This window comes from Tupaia chinensis, unplaced genomic scaffold (assembly GCF_000334495.1).
Source record: "Tupaia chinensis unplaced genomic scaffold, TupChi_1.0 Scaffold000573_1, whole genome shotgun sequence".
In the NCBI taxonomy this organism is placed as follows: Eukaryota; Metazoa; Chordata; class Mammalia; order Scandentia; family Tupaiidae; genus Tupaia; species Tupaia belangeri.
Genome location: NW_006160087.1, coordinates 2,931,500 through 2,945,128, shown reverse-complemented (window position 1 = coordinate 2,945,128; position 13,629 = coordinate 2,931,500). Strand labels below are relative to the sequence as shown.

Below are 13,629 nucleotides of genomic sequence, written 5' to 3'. Positions count from 1 at the left end.
GGGGGCGCGCTCCGCGGAGGTGGTGGGAGGCCACGACGGCCTGAGCCGGGAGGGACGGGGAGGGCGGGCCGGGGCGCTGCGGGCGAGGCCGGGATGTCCTGCCCTGCGCCCCGCGGCCGCCAGGGCTGGGCCGGCCGGGCCCGGCGGGACTTAGTGGTAACTGTGGCTTAAGTTGCTGCGAGGCCGGAGCGACCTGTGGGAATCCGAGCTTGGGGTTTTCCGACTCAGATTGCCGATTTGGGCTAATAAAATAATTACTACAGCGCCGGAAGTCCTCCCTATTATTTCACATCGTGTGTTCACCGTCATCCTTTAAAAACGGGCTAAGTAACTCTGGAGACAAGTGCAATGGGACGCTACAGATAGAGGGAGGTCCGGGACTCCAGGGTGGTCTGCATGACACCCTTTCCAACAAGATAGGCAAAGACGAAGAGAAATAGCATGATGCTGGTACCTACCTGAAAGGCTCGATCTTTCTGTTTGAAATTTTGCTTCGGTTGTGCGGTAGATTAGAAACGGTAGTCTTTGTTCTCTAGCTGGAGACTAGCGCTGAGTTCCTGATATGCGCTGGCCAATCACCTAGTCGCTCTGATTTCTCCTCGAAGCTGTCTGTTCGACCCTGGCTTCCACGTTAACACGTTGTTTTAATAAGTATTCATTATGATACCGAAATTGTATTAAGCAAATAAAAATTCACCAGCCGGCAGCAGTGAATGCCAGTAGGTGGGCTCTTCGGCAAGGTTGATAAAATGGACAGTTCATTGTGAAAGTATCATTTCCCTCCCTTTATTCTCTTACATCCTAACATTGGTAAGGGGGTTATTACTTTTAAGCACAATAAATAAAACACGTGGTGGTCAAGAATAGGGACATTTAGATAAACTGCATACATTTTTCAGTCTGCTTTGCTGTTCTGTAAGGCATTCAGATCGTTTAAAACAGTACCTTTCCTTGAGTTCTGAAAAGCTCTTTGAGGCCCAGAGCTGCTTTTTATATTTTTCATACCTTCTTACATATAGCAAACACCAGGTGTTTGCTTGAATCTGAAAACACGTATGCATACTCAAGAATGTCAGACTAAGAGGTAAAGTTTGCCTTGTTAAGTTGATAAAATTAACCTTGGTAGGTTAATTCATTTCCCTCAGATCTTTATCAGTCCAGGTTAAATGCATGAAAACAAAATAGCAAACTTTAGTATTTTAAAGTATTGGGGTAGGGTTTGGAATTGTGACCTTAACTATAGTTACCTGATCTTGAGAAACTTTCTGAACCTCAGTAACTTCATATAAAGTGGGATAGTGAGTTGTGAACATTTAAATCATGTATAAAATCAATAGCCCTTTTTCTTTTGGCATACAATCATTAAATTAAATGGCCAGGTTGGCAGGTGGCATGGTGGTTAAGACACTGGACTCCTACATGGCTGATTGTGGTTCGAGTCCTGGAACTGGAGGCTTGCTTTCACACTTTCCATCTCTTTCTCTTTCTGGTCAAATTAATAACAGTGATGACGATGATGATAAATAAAATTAAATAAATAATTTTTAAAAACTTGGCCACATTTTTCTTCTAGTTGTAAATCCATGATATTAAACAATGTATGAAAACATAGATAAAATTTCTCTTTCTGACCACAAGTGCCCAGTGTTCTATTCTTCTTTGAAGTAAGATGATGTCTTAGGATAACTGTCCAAGACTGTTGATCCTTGGGGGCCAGCAGATGACATAGCAGTTACATCACTGGACTCCCACATGGCTGACTGTGCTTTGAGTCGTGGACCCACTGACTTGAAATTCAAACCGGGCGCATGTGGATGCGTTCATGCTTGCCCAGGATCCAGGGAGAAGAATGGAGGAGAAGGACTGCAGCGTGGCCATCCCCCCAGAGGGGGATTTCTCATTTTCTCTCTGTCTCTATGTCTCTCTCTGGCGAGCGCACTGTGCCCTATGGGGAAAAAAAAAAAAAAAACTGGGAAAAAATTTTTGATCCTTCAAAAGAAGTTATAATTTCCATTATCCTCTCAGTGCTTAATCTTTGTTACTAAGAGTGCTTTTTTTTATTTTATTGATGTCGTGGGTTTTTTTTTTTATAACCAAGACCTAAACTGAAATTTTAATTGGAGAGATGAAATACTTCCTCACTGAAAGAACAGAATTGAAATGTTATGGACACTTAGCATGGACATTGTAAAGTATGTTGAGCCTGCTCTTTAAAGTGTTTCTGAATGATTTGGAAAGGAATTGCAGTGAAATCACAGCTGGTTGTGAGACTTCTAGAAGACAGAATAGTAATATTTAAGCTCTCTTAATGACACGTTAAGAAAAGTAGAGTTAACACTTTGTGTGTGGGGCACTGGTCTTCGCACTTCACGTTAAATATTTAATCTTTACAATAATGTCGAAAGGTTAGTCTTAACTATCCTAACTCTTATTAATGAGGAAACCCAGGCACACACAAGTGATTTACATGAGGTCGCAAAGTTAGTAAACAGCATTCCCAGGATTTGAAGTCAGTCAAGTCTGCATCCATACACCTAACACCACTTTCTCTCCTTTCCTGCTGTAGTGCCTGCCACAATTGTACTTTAAAATTAAGCTCTAATTAGACACAATATTTCTCAAAATAGATGTGAAAGTATCAGAATGCTAACAGGATAGCAAAAATCATGAGGCCAGATACAGAAGAAAACTCAGAGATCAGAGCCAATCATCAGGGACAATGACAGGAAACTATGACTCCTCCAAAAGGTGTAGCGATATCCAGACCTCCCTCCTATGGCAACCACACAGCCTTCCTGTCCCTTTGTCAGGTTTATTTTGCATATTGCGGTATCTGGTGCACTGTATTTTGTAATTGCATGTTTGTTGATGACCCCTCCTTCATGGCTGGAATGTTAGCTCCACCGCAGCAGGGACCTTTCATTGGCTTTGTTCACCACCTTTCATTGGCTTTGTTCACCACGGTGTCTCCTGTGCCTAAAGAGTGTTACCTGGAGTAGCATTCTTACTAAATGTTTCATGAACGAATGCTCATGTTCATAGTATGATGGAACATGTTGACACAATTCCAAGGGATATAGATTTAAAAATAGATTTCCATATTATACAAATTGATATTCAACTGTGATGACAATTAAATGCACTTGCAGGCTTGCAAGGACTTGGTAAACTACTCATGGGTGTTTTCTGGAGGAAAGTGACTTATTGTGTTAATATATTCATGTAATAAAAATAAAATACTTTTATATATATCAGTGTTCTCTTTCTCCTTTCCCCCACTTTCCTCACTGGAGGGCACATGCACTTGCCAGAGAGAAACAGCACCCCAAGTGGGAAACGATCACACTGCAAACTGTTCTCCTCCACCCCTTCTACTTCTCACGTTTTTGGGCACCCATGTCTATGTGCCTGGTATTTTTCTCAAGCTGCTGTGTCCCAGACTTGAACCATGCAGTTGGCCATATGGGATCTGGCTGTCTTAAGCACCAGGCCACAGAGCTGGCCCATCTTTTTTGAAAGTCTTATACAATTAGGAAGATAGAAGTTAGTAAAATGACTCAGGAAAAAGTAAATTTTTAAAAAAGAATTATTTTATTTATCTTTATTTATTTGTTATTATTTTCCAGTTTGATAGAGAGAGAGAAAGTGAGAAAGCAAGCCATGAGGTTTGGGACTCAAACTGTGGTCAGCCATGTGGGAGTCAAGTACCTTTAACCTTCACACCTGCCGGCCCTGGAAAAAGTAATATTTTAGATAGTAATTCTCAGAAGATCTTGAAAGGATACTCAGAAATCTATCCTCCAGAAGCATCCAATAAAGGATATCTTACAAGTCTGCTGAAACTTGAAAATAATTACCTTTATTTACATATCTTAGAGAAATATATCAAAACCTTAATTTGTTCTTCAGAGTCAGGAGAGCCTGCTATTAAAATTGGGAAGTGGAATTGCCAAGGAATTGCAGACCAACCAATTTTAAGTATAAAAATAGGAAACAAAGGCAAAGTTTACCACTGTTTGCAACACATGATTGTTTACCTAGGAAAGTGGTCAATGATGTGGGTCATCATAAGATAAAGATGTATAAGATAAAGGTTTCAGATATACAAGCAGAGCCAGGGGAGAAAAATTACATGATGTTATTCTTAGAATAAAAATGCTGGGGCCAGCAGGTGGCGTGGTGATTAAGGTGCTGGACACTCCCACATGGCTGACCACGGTTCAAGTCCTGGACCTGGTGGTTTGCTTTCTCATTTTCCCTCCCTCCCTCTTTTTGCCTCTCTCTGGTCAAATTAAAATAAATGAATGAGTAAATAAAATTAAATAATTATTTTTTTAAAAGATCACACCAGGTGTGTGCATGCACACAGGAGGAGAATAGAGGAGAACGAACTGTGAGGTGGCCATCCCCTTGGGGTGACTTCTCACTTTCTCTCTGTTTCTCTTAATATAAAATACCTTGGGATAAGCAATAAGTCAGTTCAGGGGCCAGCAGGTGGTTTGGTGGTTAAGGTGCTGGACTCGCACATGGCCAACAGCAGTTCAAGTCCTGGGCCTGGTGGCTTGTTTTCTCTCTCTCAACCACACATGTCCTATAGCAAAAAATCTTGGAAATAATAACAATGATAATAAACTTTTTAAAAATCAGGGGCAGCTGGTGGCATAGTGGTTAAGGCACTTTGTACCACATGGCCAACTGCATGGTTCGAGTCCTGGACCTGAAGGCTTGAAAGACACACCTTGTGTGTGTGTGTGTGCATGCCCCAAATCCCAGAAACACAAATAGAGAAGGAATTGCAGTGTGACCATCCCCACGGGGTGAAGGGGTCTCTCTCTCTCGTGAGCACATGTGCCCCCCTCACAATTTTTCAGAAAATCAGTTCAAAATATATGTGACTGTTCATAAGCAGCAATAGCAGTATTTAGCCTTTGTAGAGCATGTAGTGTACTATGAGGCGTGCTGCCCGTTTATAGTTACCTTCACGCACCTGGCCATCCTGTGAGGCAGGAGGAATTTTTCTGTCAATATTGCAGATGAGGAATATATGATCACATGACTTTTCAATGTAAAATTGTATTAAAGGTGATAAAGGAAGATCTGAATAAAAAAGAAAAATGCCTTGTCTTTGGTGGAGAAGTAAGCGAACTAAGATTGTAAAGAGGATGGTACTCTCTTTTTTCTTTTATTTAATTATTTTAGCTGCTAGAGGGTATATGCAGAGGGAGGAAAGAGAAAAAGCACCTCCAGTGGGGTGTGATTATGTTGCAGTCCCTTCTTCTTGGAATTTTGGAGTATGCAGGTACACAGGTCTGGCATGTTTGTCAAGTCACCTGGGCTGAAGTTCCAACCTATGGCCAGCCATATAGCCTCTCACTCCCCTAATCATTAGCTTATGGAGCCAGTCCAACCTGTTGACTTTTTGGATTTTCCAAACTGATTTCATCTAGATTTATTTTTTTCAACCTGGCAAGTTAAATATAAATTAGCTAATAGAAAATAAATGAAGGTAAATGAATGGATTCTTTTTAGAGACAGAAAAATAATGAAAACATGGTACACTGACAAAAATTAAGTCAAACAGGTAGGACTTAGGGAAATGTAAATTAGAAATAATTAAAAAAAATTTTTTTTAAAATTATTTTCTAATTTGCTAGAGGCACCAGAGAGAGACAGTGAGAGAAAGGGAAAGTGAGAAAGCAAGTCGCCGGGTTCCGGACTCAAACCATGGTTGGCCATGTGAGATTCTAGTGCCTTAACAACCATGCCACCTGCTGGGCCCAAAAGAATTGTTTTTTTAAGTATTGTTTTATTCGACTTTATTCATTCATTTATTTTAATTTGACAAGAGGGACAGTGAGAGAGAGAGAAAGCAAGCTGCCAGGTCCATGGCTTGAACCGCAGTCAGGCATGTGGGAGTCTAGCACCCTTCACCATGCCACCTGCCGGCCTCAAATTAGAAAGAATTCTTGAGCCAGCTGGTGGTGTGGTAGTCAGGCAGCTGAGTCCCCCATCGCCTACTGCATGGTTTGAAGACTGAACCCGGTGTATGAAAAACACACTTGTCTGCGTGTGCCTGTGTGCCCAGGATCCTAAGACGACGAAGAAGGGATTGTGGTGATCGCCCTGGCAGGCGCTTTCTCATTTTCTTTTCCTTCTCTGTCTCTCTGGTGAGCAACTCACTCTGGCAAATTAAAAAAGAAAGAAATTGTTATATATTGCTGGTGGGAGTATGAATTAGTATAACCATTTGGAATAGCAATTTGGCATTTTATCTGAAAACTGAATGTTCAACTTAGTTAAAACTTAGCAGCATCTTCCTAAGAATGTGCCTACAGAAACTTCCTCACATAAACACCCCATGTATGAGATGGTACACCTTGTTCACAGGTGGTTGGACTTTTTCCGCCATTCACTGGGTTATGTGATAAATTTACAAAATAAAATACTTATGTTAACAGTGAAAATGGGTGAAGTATATCTCTATGCAACAACATAGAAAATCTTAGAAATCTAATGTTAAAGGACAAGTCAATTCCAGGCTGGCCCCACAGTGTAGCAGTTGAGCCCTGTGCATAGGAAGCCAGATCCCACATGGCTGACAATGGTTCAAATCCTGGCTTCAGAGGCTTAAGCAATTTGCTGGGTGTGTGTACGTGCCCCAAAGCCTGAAATGATGGAGAAATGGAAGAGAAAGAATTAAGGTGTGACTATATCCCATTTAGGGTCTCTCTCTCTCCAATTTTTAAAATGCTGGAGCCAGCAGGTGGCATGGTGGTTAAGGTGCTGGAATCCCACATGGCTGACTGCAGTTCAAGTCCCAGACCTGGAAGCTTGCTTCTTTCTCACTTTCTCTCACTCACTCTCTGGTGAGTACACATGCCCTGTAGCAAAATTTTAAAAAATAATTACGATAGATAATATTAAATAGTTCTTTTTTTTTAATTTAAATGCCAAGTCACATAAGACTATATGTGGTACAATAAATATTATTGTTACAGAACACATACTAGCAGTATTAAGCAACTTTTAAGCATTTTAGTATTTGTGATTACATTTCTTTGTTTTTTTTGTTTGTTTGTTTGTTTGTTTTACAAAACTCGGCACTTGCACTCTTGAGTATTTGTTCCAAAGAAATGAGAAATCAAGTTCTTGGACAAACCAGTGATGGTGTGGTTAAGGTGGCTTGATCCCACATTGGCCAACAATGGCTTGAGCTTTGAAAGTCTGGCAGCTTGAAAAGCACACTGAGCCATGTGTGTGCATGGGTGCCCCAAATCCTGAAAAGAGAATGGAAAAGGGATGGCAGCATGGAATACCTCGTGGGAGGTATTCTCTCACTCTCTGGTGAGCACACACACCCTTTAGCAGATTAAAAAAAAAAAAATCTGGTTCTTACAAACTTGTTCATAGTAGCTTTTTTCAAGATAGCCAGAGATTAAAAAGAAATCAAATGGCTCCAGTGTGTGAATAGCTAAACTGTGGTACATCTCTACAATAGAATATTTGATGAGTGCAACAGCTCAAATGGATCTAAAGAGAACTGTACTCAGTGAAAAAAAAGCCAGTTTCACAAGGTTATATACTATAATTCCATTAATATAACAAAATAATAAAGATGGAGAACAGATGAGTTGTTGCCCATAGTGAAGGAAGGAGGCGACTCCAGCTATAAAAGGGTAGTGTAGGACACAACAGGTGGTATGATTAAGGCATGGATCCCACATGGCCAACTCCAGGGTTCAGGTACCGGACTGGGCAGCTTGAAGATCATACCAGGTGCATGTGTGTACATGCAAAACCCCCAGAGGTGAATGAAAGAGAAGGAATGGCAGTCTGGCCATCCGCCAGGGGGATGATTTCTCACTTTGTCTCTGGCCAGTACCCTGTGACAAAAACCTTAAAAAAGGAGGAGTGTGAGGGGTCTCCCTTACAGACTGTTCTGTCTTTACCACGGGAGTGGTCACATAACTCTAATCAAATTGCATAGAGCTAAACTTAGGCACAAGTGCTTATAAAAACTGGCAAAATAAAGTCAGTTGGTATTAATGTTAATTTTCTGGTCATGATACTGTGTTATGCATATGCAAAATTTATCATGAGGCAAGACTGGGTAAGGAGTAATAGGATGGTGGTTAAGGTGCTGGATTCACACATGGCTGACAGGCGGTTCAAGTCCCAGACCTGGCAGCTTGTTTTCTCACTTTCCCTCTCTCTCCCTCTCTGGTCAAATTAAATAATAATAATAATGAATAAATTTAAGTTAAAAACTAGGAACCAGAAGTTGGCATAATGGCTATGTCGCTGGACTTCTATGTAGTCAACTGTGGTTTGAGTCCCAGACCTGGTGGCTTAAACTCATGCCAGGCGTTCCCAAGATCTGAGAGAATGGAGAAGAAGGGATTCCGGTGTGGCTTCCCCTCTCCCACCCCAGAGGGGTGATTTCTTGCTTTCTGTCTTTCTGTCTGTCTCTATCTTTCTGGCAAGTGCTAGCACCCTATAGCAGAAACCTCTCAAAAAAGAAAAAAAAAAGGGTATAGTATTTTTGTCCAGCCCCATAGCCTAGTAGCCTAGTGGTTAAGGGAGCTGGATTCCACGTGACCAGCTTTGGTTTCAGCCCCAGCAGCTTGAAAAACATGCCAAGCCCATGTGTACGTGCACAAAATCCTGACAAGGTGGAAAGTGAAGAAGGGATCGCAACATGACCATACTTCATTAGGGGATGTTTCCTTCCTCCCCTCCCTCTCCGCCCCTCCAGTGAGTGCACATACTTCTGGCAGTTACAAGAGTATACAGGAGTTCTATATTTCTCATGACTGCATGTAATTCTACAATTACCTATATCTTAACGGTGTTGGCCACTCTCCTGGAATGTGAGATTTGAACCGTAAACATGGGCTCTTAACTCAGGCTTTTTGGGTTTGGTTTGGTTTTGTGTTTAGTTCTGCTATAGCACATGCACTTGTTGGATCGAGACAGAAAAAGTGACAGAGCACCCCCCCCCAAGAGTGGCCACCCTGCAGTCCCTTCTCCACAGACACATGTTTTCTAAGCCGCTGGATCTGGGACTCAAACCACACAGTTGGCCATGTGAGTCCAGCCACCTTAACCATTACACCACCCATCGACACTGGGGAAAAAATTTGTAACTGATACCCACCCTTTCTCCATATCTAACTGCCATCGTAAATGATAAATATGAATGTCCTAGGTGAGAAGTCAGTGTGTAGGTAGGGACCCATGAACCAAAAAAGGTTAAGATCCTGTGGCTCAAGTGCCCTTTTTTTTTTTTTTTTTAAAGACCAGGTCTCACAATTGGGATTCTCCTGCCTAAGCCGCCTGAATCACTGACCTTACTAAGACCATAAGTAATCCGATCAGTAGAAAGAGTGGAGGTGTGTTTTTTTTTTTTTTTTGCACAAAGATAGTAAGGTTACTGGGCTATGATTCTAAAAGATAATACTAACAGAAAGCGTACAGGAGAAAGATGTCTAAGTTTGGGAATAATAAAGCCTTATTATTTCAGGAATTTAGGGGTACCGAGGGTACATTTCTTTCATTCTGTAAGTGTTTATAGTTGCCTATTGTGTATGGGCATTGTCCTAAGAAGTGCCGACACTAGCCATGGAAGAGGTCCAGAAGTGGTTAACAGCAGGAGTGCTGTGGTTAGAGGTATGCACCAAGTGCACTGGCCTTCTAGAGGAGGTCTTGACCCCTCACCTTCCGGAGCAGATAAGCTGTGAACCTTGCTTTCCTAGAAACATAGTCTCTGGATTCCTTAGTCAGAAAATCTTGACCGTTGTCTTATTCTTTATACAGCCCTTTTCAGATGCCCAGTTAATGATACATATCTGTCAGTGTTTTGAGTTAAGCCAGTTGATGAAGTTTGTATACAATTTTTTCAAACTTCTCTGGCATTGGCTGGTCTCATAGCCTAGTTATAAGAGAGCCGGATCCCACGTTGTCAACCCGTTAAATTTCGGCCCTGTTGGCTTGAGAAACATGCTGGCTCGATGTGTGTGTATGTCCCATATCCCAACAAGATGGAGAAAGAGAGGAGAATGAGTTGTGTTTTGACCTCGTCCCATGGGTAGGTGCTTTCTTTAGTCCTCTGTCTCTCTGCTGAACACATGTGCCTTCTAGCAATGAAATAAAACAAAAAGTAGTAGAATTTTAAAAATCTTCTTGGGGCTAGCAGATGGGAGTAATGGTATATCACTGAACTCCCAGGTAGTCTATCGCAGTTCAAGTCCTGGACCCAGCAGCTTAAAAACTCATGCTGGGCACGTGTGCATGTATCCCCAAATCCCAAGAAGAATGGAGGAGAAGGGATTGTGGCATAGCCATCATCCCCTAAGGGGCTGATTTCTCACTTTCTGTCTCTCTGGTGAGCACACGCACCTTATAGCAAAAATCTCTCTCAAAAAACAAGCAAACAAACAAACTTCTCTAGTATTAACATTTTAGTATTCATTAAACGTCTTTTTTTTCCTCCATTTTTTTAATACCCCTCTTTAAAAGTAAGCATGTAGCAGAACTGGGAATTAAACCCAGTTCTGTCTGCTTTAAAACCCATGTTCTGGGACTGGCAGGTGGCGTGGCAATTAAGGCTCTAGATTCCCATATGGATGACCGCTATTCAAGTCCTGGACCTGGTAGTTTGTTTTCTCACTTTCTTTCTGTCTGTCTCTCCCTGGTCGAATTTAAAAATAAAAATAATAAATAATTATTAAAAACAAACAAAAAGCATGTTCTTTCTTCTGAGATATAGTAATAGTCCTCACCCTTGGGAGCGTATACTCTGGTTGTGATAAGATTTACCAAAAAAGGAAAGATTAAGTTATTGTAAAAGAAATGCCATACTTAGTTGAATTTACTTTGGTATAAGGAGTTATTTGGGTTTAAATATCTGCTCTGTCGCTAGTGTTCTGATTTTGGACGAGCTTTGTGACTTAGTCTAGATTTCTTCACCTGTTAAATGAGGATAATACTGGTTAGAGAGACAGAGTGAGATAATAATACAAAATTCCTGACATGAGGGCACTGAATAGATAGCATTATTTTAAGTGTCTGGCTAGGGAACAAGTGGGTCACTTCTCTGTGTTGTTTACACCTCAGCTTTTCTTTCTTTGGCTCTTGGGACAGCCACAGTCTCCAGAGGCCTGGGCAAAGATCACTTAGAGGAGCCACATTTCAAAAGGTTGCCTGAGGGTGGGCATTTTGAGGAAGCTTCTCCTTGATTTTTTTTCTTCCCATTATAACCAGCCCTAGTTCTCGGAGGGACTGAGGCCAAGGAGAGAAATAATGGAGTTGAAAAGAAGAAAGATCGTCAGCATTTCATTGCCTTTAGGCTGCATTACCATGTCTGAGGGTATAAACTGTGCTCCCCAGGATTTTATAAAACGAGCCACCACCCCTGCCCATCTCTCACTGGGAGTCAATGGGAGAGGCTGAGATAGGAGGTGACAGCCTGGGCTTTAACCCTCATTCTGGCACTTGGGCAGCTCTGTGTCTGAGAGGCGGTTGTCTGACCTCTGAGTCTGCTTTTCCTCAGTTGTGAGCTGGGGATAATACCAGCCACTTCACTGAGTTATTTCTGAGGATAAACGGTGTTAAATTTGCATAGTATTTTATACATAGTAGGGATTAAATAAATGGTCAGTCCCTCTGCTTCCAAATATAGACGATAACCTTCTTTGACTGTTCAAGGTATCTTTTAGTCTTTTCCTTTCTAGGCTTAACTCCTCTTACTCTTTTAGCTTTCTTTCTTTTCTTTTTTTTAAAGAATTACTCTATTGAGGGACCAGCAGTTGGCGTAATGGCTACCTTGCTGGACTCCCAATGGAGGAGAGGGGATTGTGGCGTGGCCATCTTCCCTGGGGCGTTGATTTCTCACTCTCTGTCTCTCTCTCTCTGTCTTTCTGGTGAGTGCACGCGCCCTATAGCAAAAACCTCTTCCCCCAAAAAAAGAATTACTCTATCAAACTTTATTTTGTTTGTTTGTTTATCCACTTCAGCTTGACCAGAAAGGGGAATGAGGAATGAAAGTCAAAGAGCAGCAAGTCACTGAGTTCGGGACACAAACTGTGACCGGCGATCGGCCATGTGGGAGTCCAGCGCCCTTAACCACCATGCCGCCTGCTGTCCCCTCTTTTAGCTTTCTAACTCTCACTTTTATTTAAATGATTATTCTTTGAATTCTCTAAAAATGCTTTCATATTCTTTTAACAATTGTGAAATAAGTTGGACAAAAGAATTCTAAATAAGATCCAACCAGTTCAAAATATAGCACTCACCCTATGTCAAAAACTTCTTGGGAACTAGCTGTTAGAGTAATGGCTATGTTGCTGGATTCCCACGTGTTTGACTGCGGTTCGCGTCCTGGACCCGGTGGCTTAAAACACCGGGTGCGTGTGCGTGCGTGCGTGCCCAAGATCCCGAGAGGAGAATGGAGGAGAAGGGATTGCGGCGTGACCATCCCCCCCGGGGAGTGATTTCTCGCTTTCTGTTTCTATGTCTCTCTCTGTCTGGCGAGTGCACACACCCTATAGTGAAAACCTCTCAAAAAAAAAAAAAAAAAACTTCTTTAAAAAAATAAAGAAAAATGCATACCAGGCATGTGTGCATACATGCCCCAAATCCCAAGAGGCAAATGGAGAAAAAGGGATTGTGGCATAGCCATCCCTCCAGGGGACCTTTCACTGTCTCTTTCTGTCTCTGGTGAGCACGTGTGCCCTATGGTCAAAACTTAAAAAAAAAATTATAGCCCAAGTACTTTTTTAAAAAAAAATTGCCAGGGAAGCACATGCACTCACAAGAGGAAAAAAGGGAAAGTGAGAAAGCATCCTCCGTGGGGCGAGGGGTGGTGGTGGGTGGCCTCACCACAAATTCATCTCCACTTCTTTCTGGATTTTGGGCACACGCACCTAGCATGTTTTTTTTTTTTTTTTTTTTTTCTGAGAGGTTTTTGCTATAGGGCACGCGCACTTGCCAGAGAGACAGAGAGACAGAAATTGAGAAATCACCCCCCAGGGGGGATGGCCACGCCGCAATCCCTTGTCCTCCATTCTCCTCTCGGGATCTTGGGCACACACGCACACGCGCCCAGCGTGAGTTTAAGCCGCCGGGACTGGGATTCGAACTGTGGTCGACTACATGGGAGTCCAGCGACATAGCCATTACGCTAACTGCTGGTCCCACCTGGCATGTTTTTTAAACCACCTAATCTTGGACTCATACTGTACTGTCAGCCATGTGCGATCCAGCTGCCTTAACCACCAGCCACCAGCTGAACTGAAGTCTTAATTATATGATAGCAATTAGTAAACACAGAAGGTTATACATAAAAAAGTACAGAATTTGTTCTGTTGTTACAAGCTCCTCAGTGATGTTTCGGATCAGAATTATGCTGGCTTCGTTCCTCTGAAACCTAGCACTGAGCACCTAGTTTGTAACCTGAGAACTGAGGAAGTGTGGTCAGGTAGGTGAGCTCAGGAAGAGTAAACAGCAGCGGGGTGGAGATCACCATCGGCCTGTGTAAAGCAGTGGCAGTGAGTTAGTACAGTGAGTACAGTGCTGGTGAGGCCTGCAGTCCGCACTTGTAAGGCCAAGTCTGCTTTCTCTAACATGCAG

The 13,629-nt window shown here is 42.2% G+C and overlaps 1 protein-coding gene across 1 annotated transcript in view; it reads left to right on the top strand.

Annotated features, from left to right (window-relative positions):
- KHDRBS1 (KH RNA binding domain containing, signal transduction associated 1) overlaps positions 1 to 13,629 on the top strand; it is a gene marked incomplete at its 5' end in the record, with an annotated part of 30,675 nt that overhangs the window by 518 nt on the left and 16,528 nt on the right.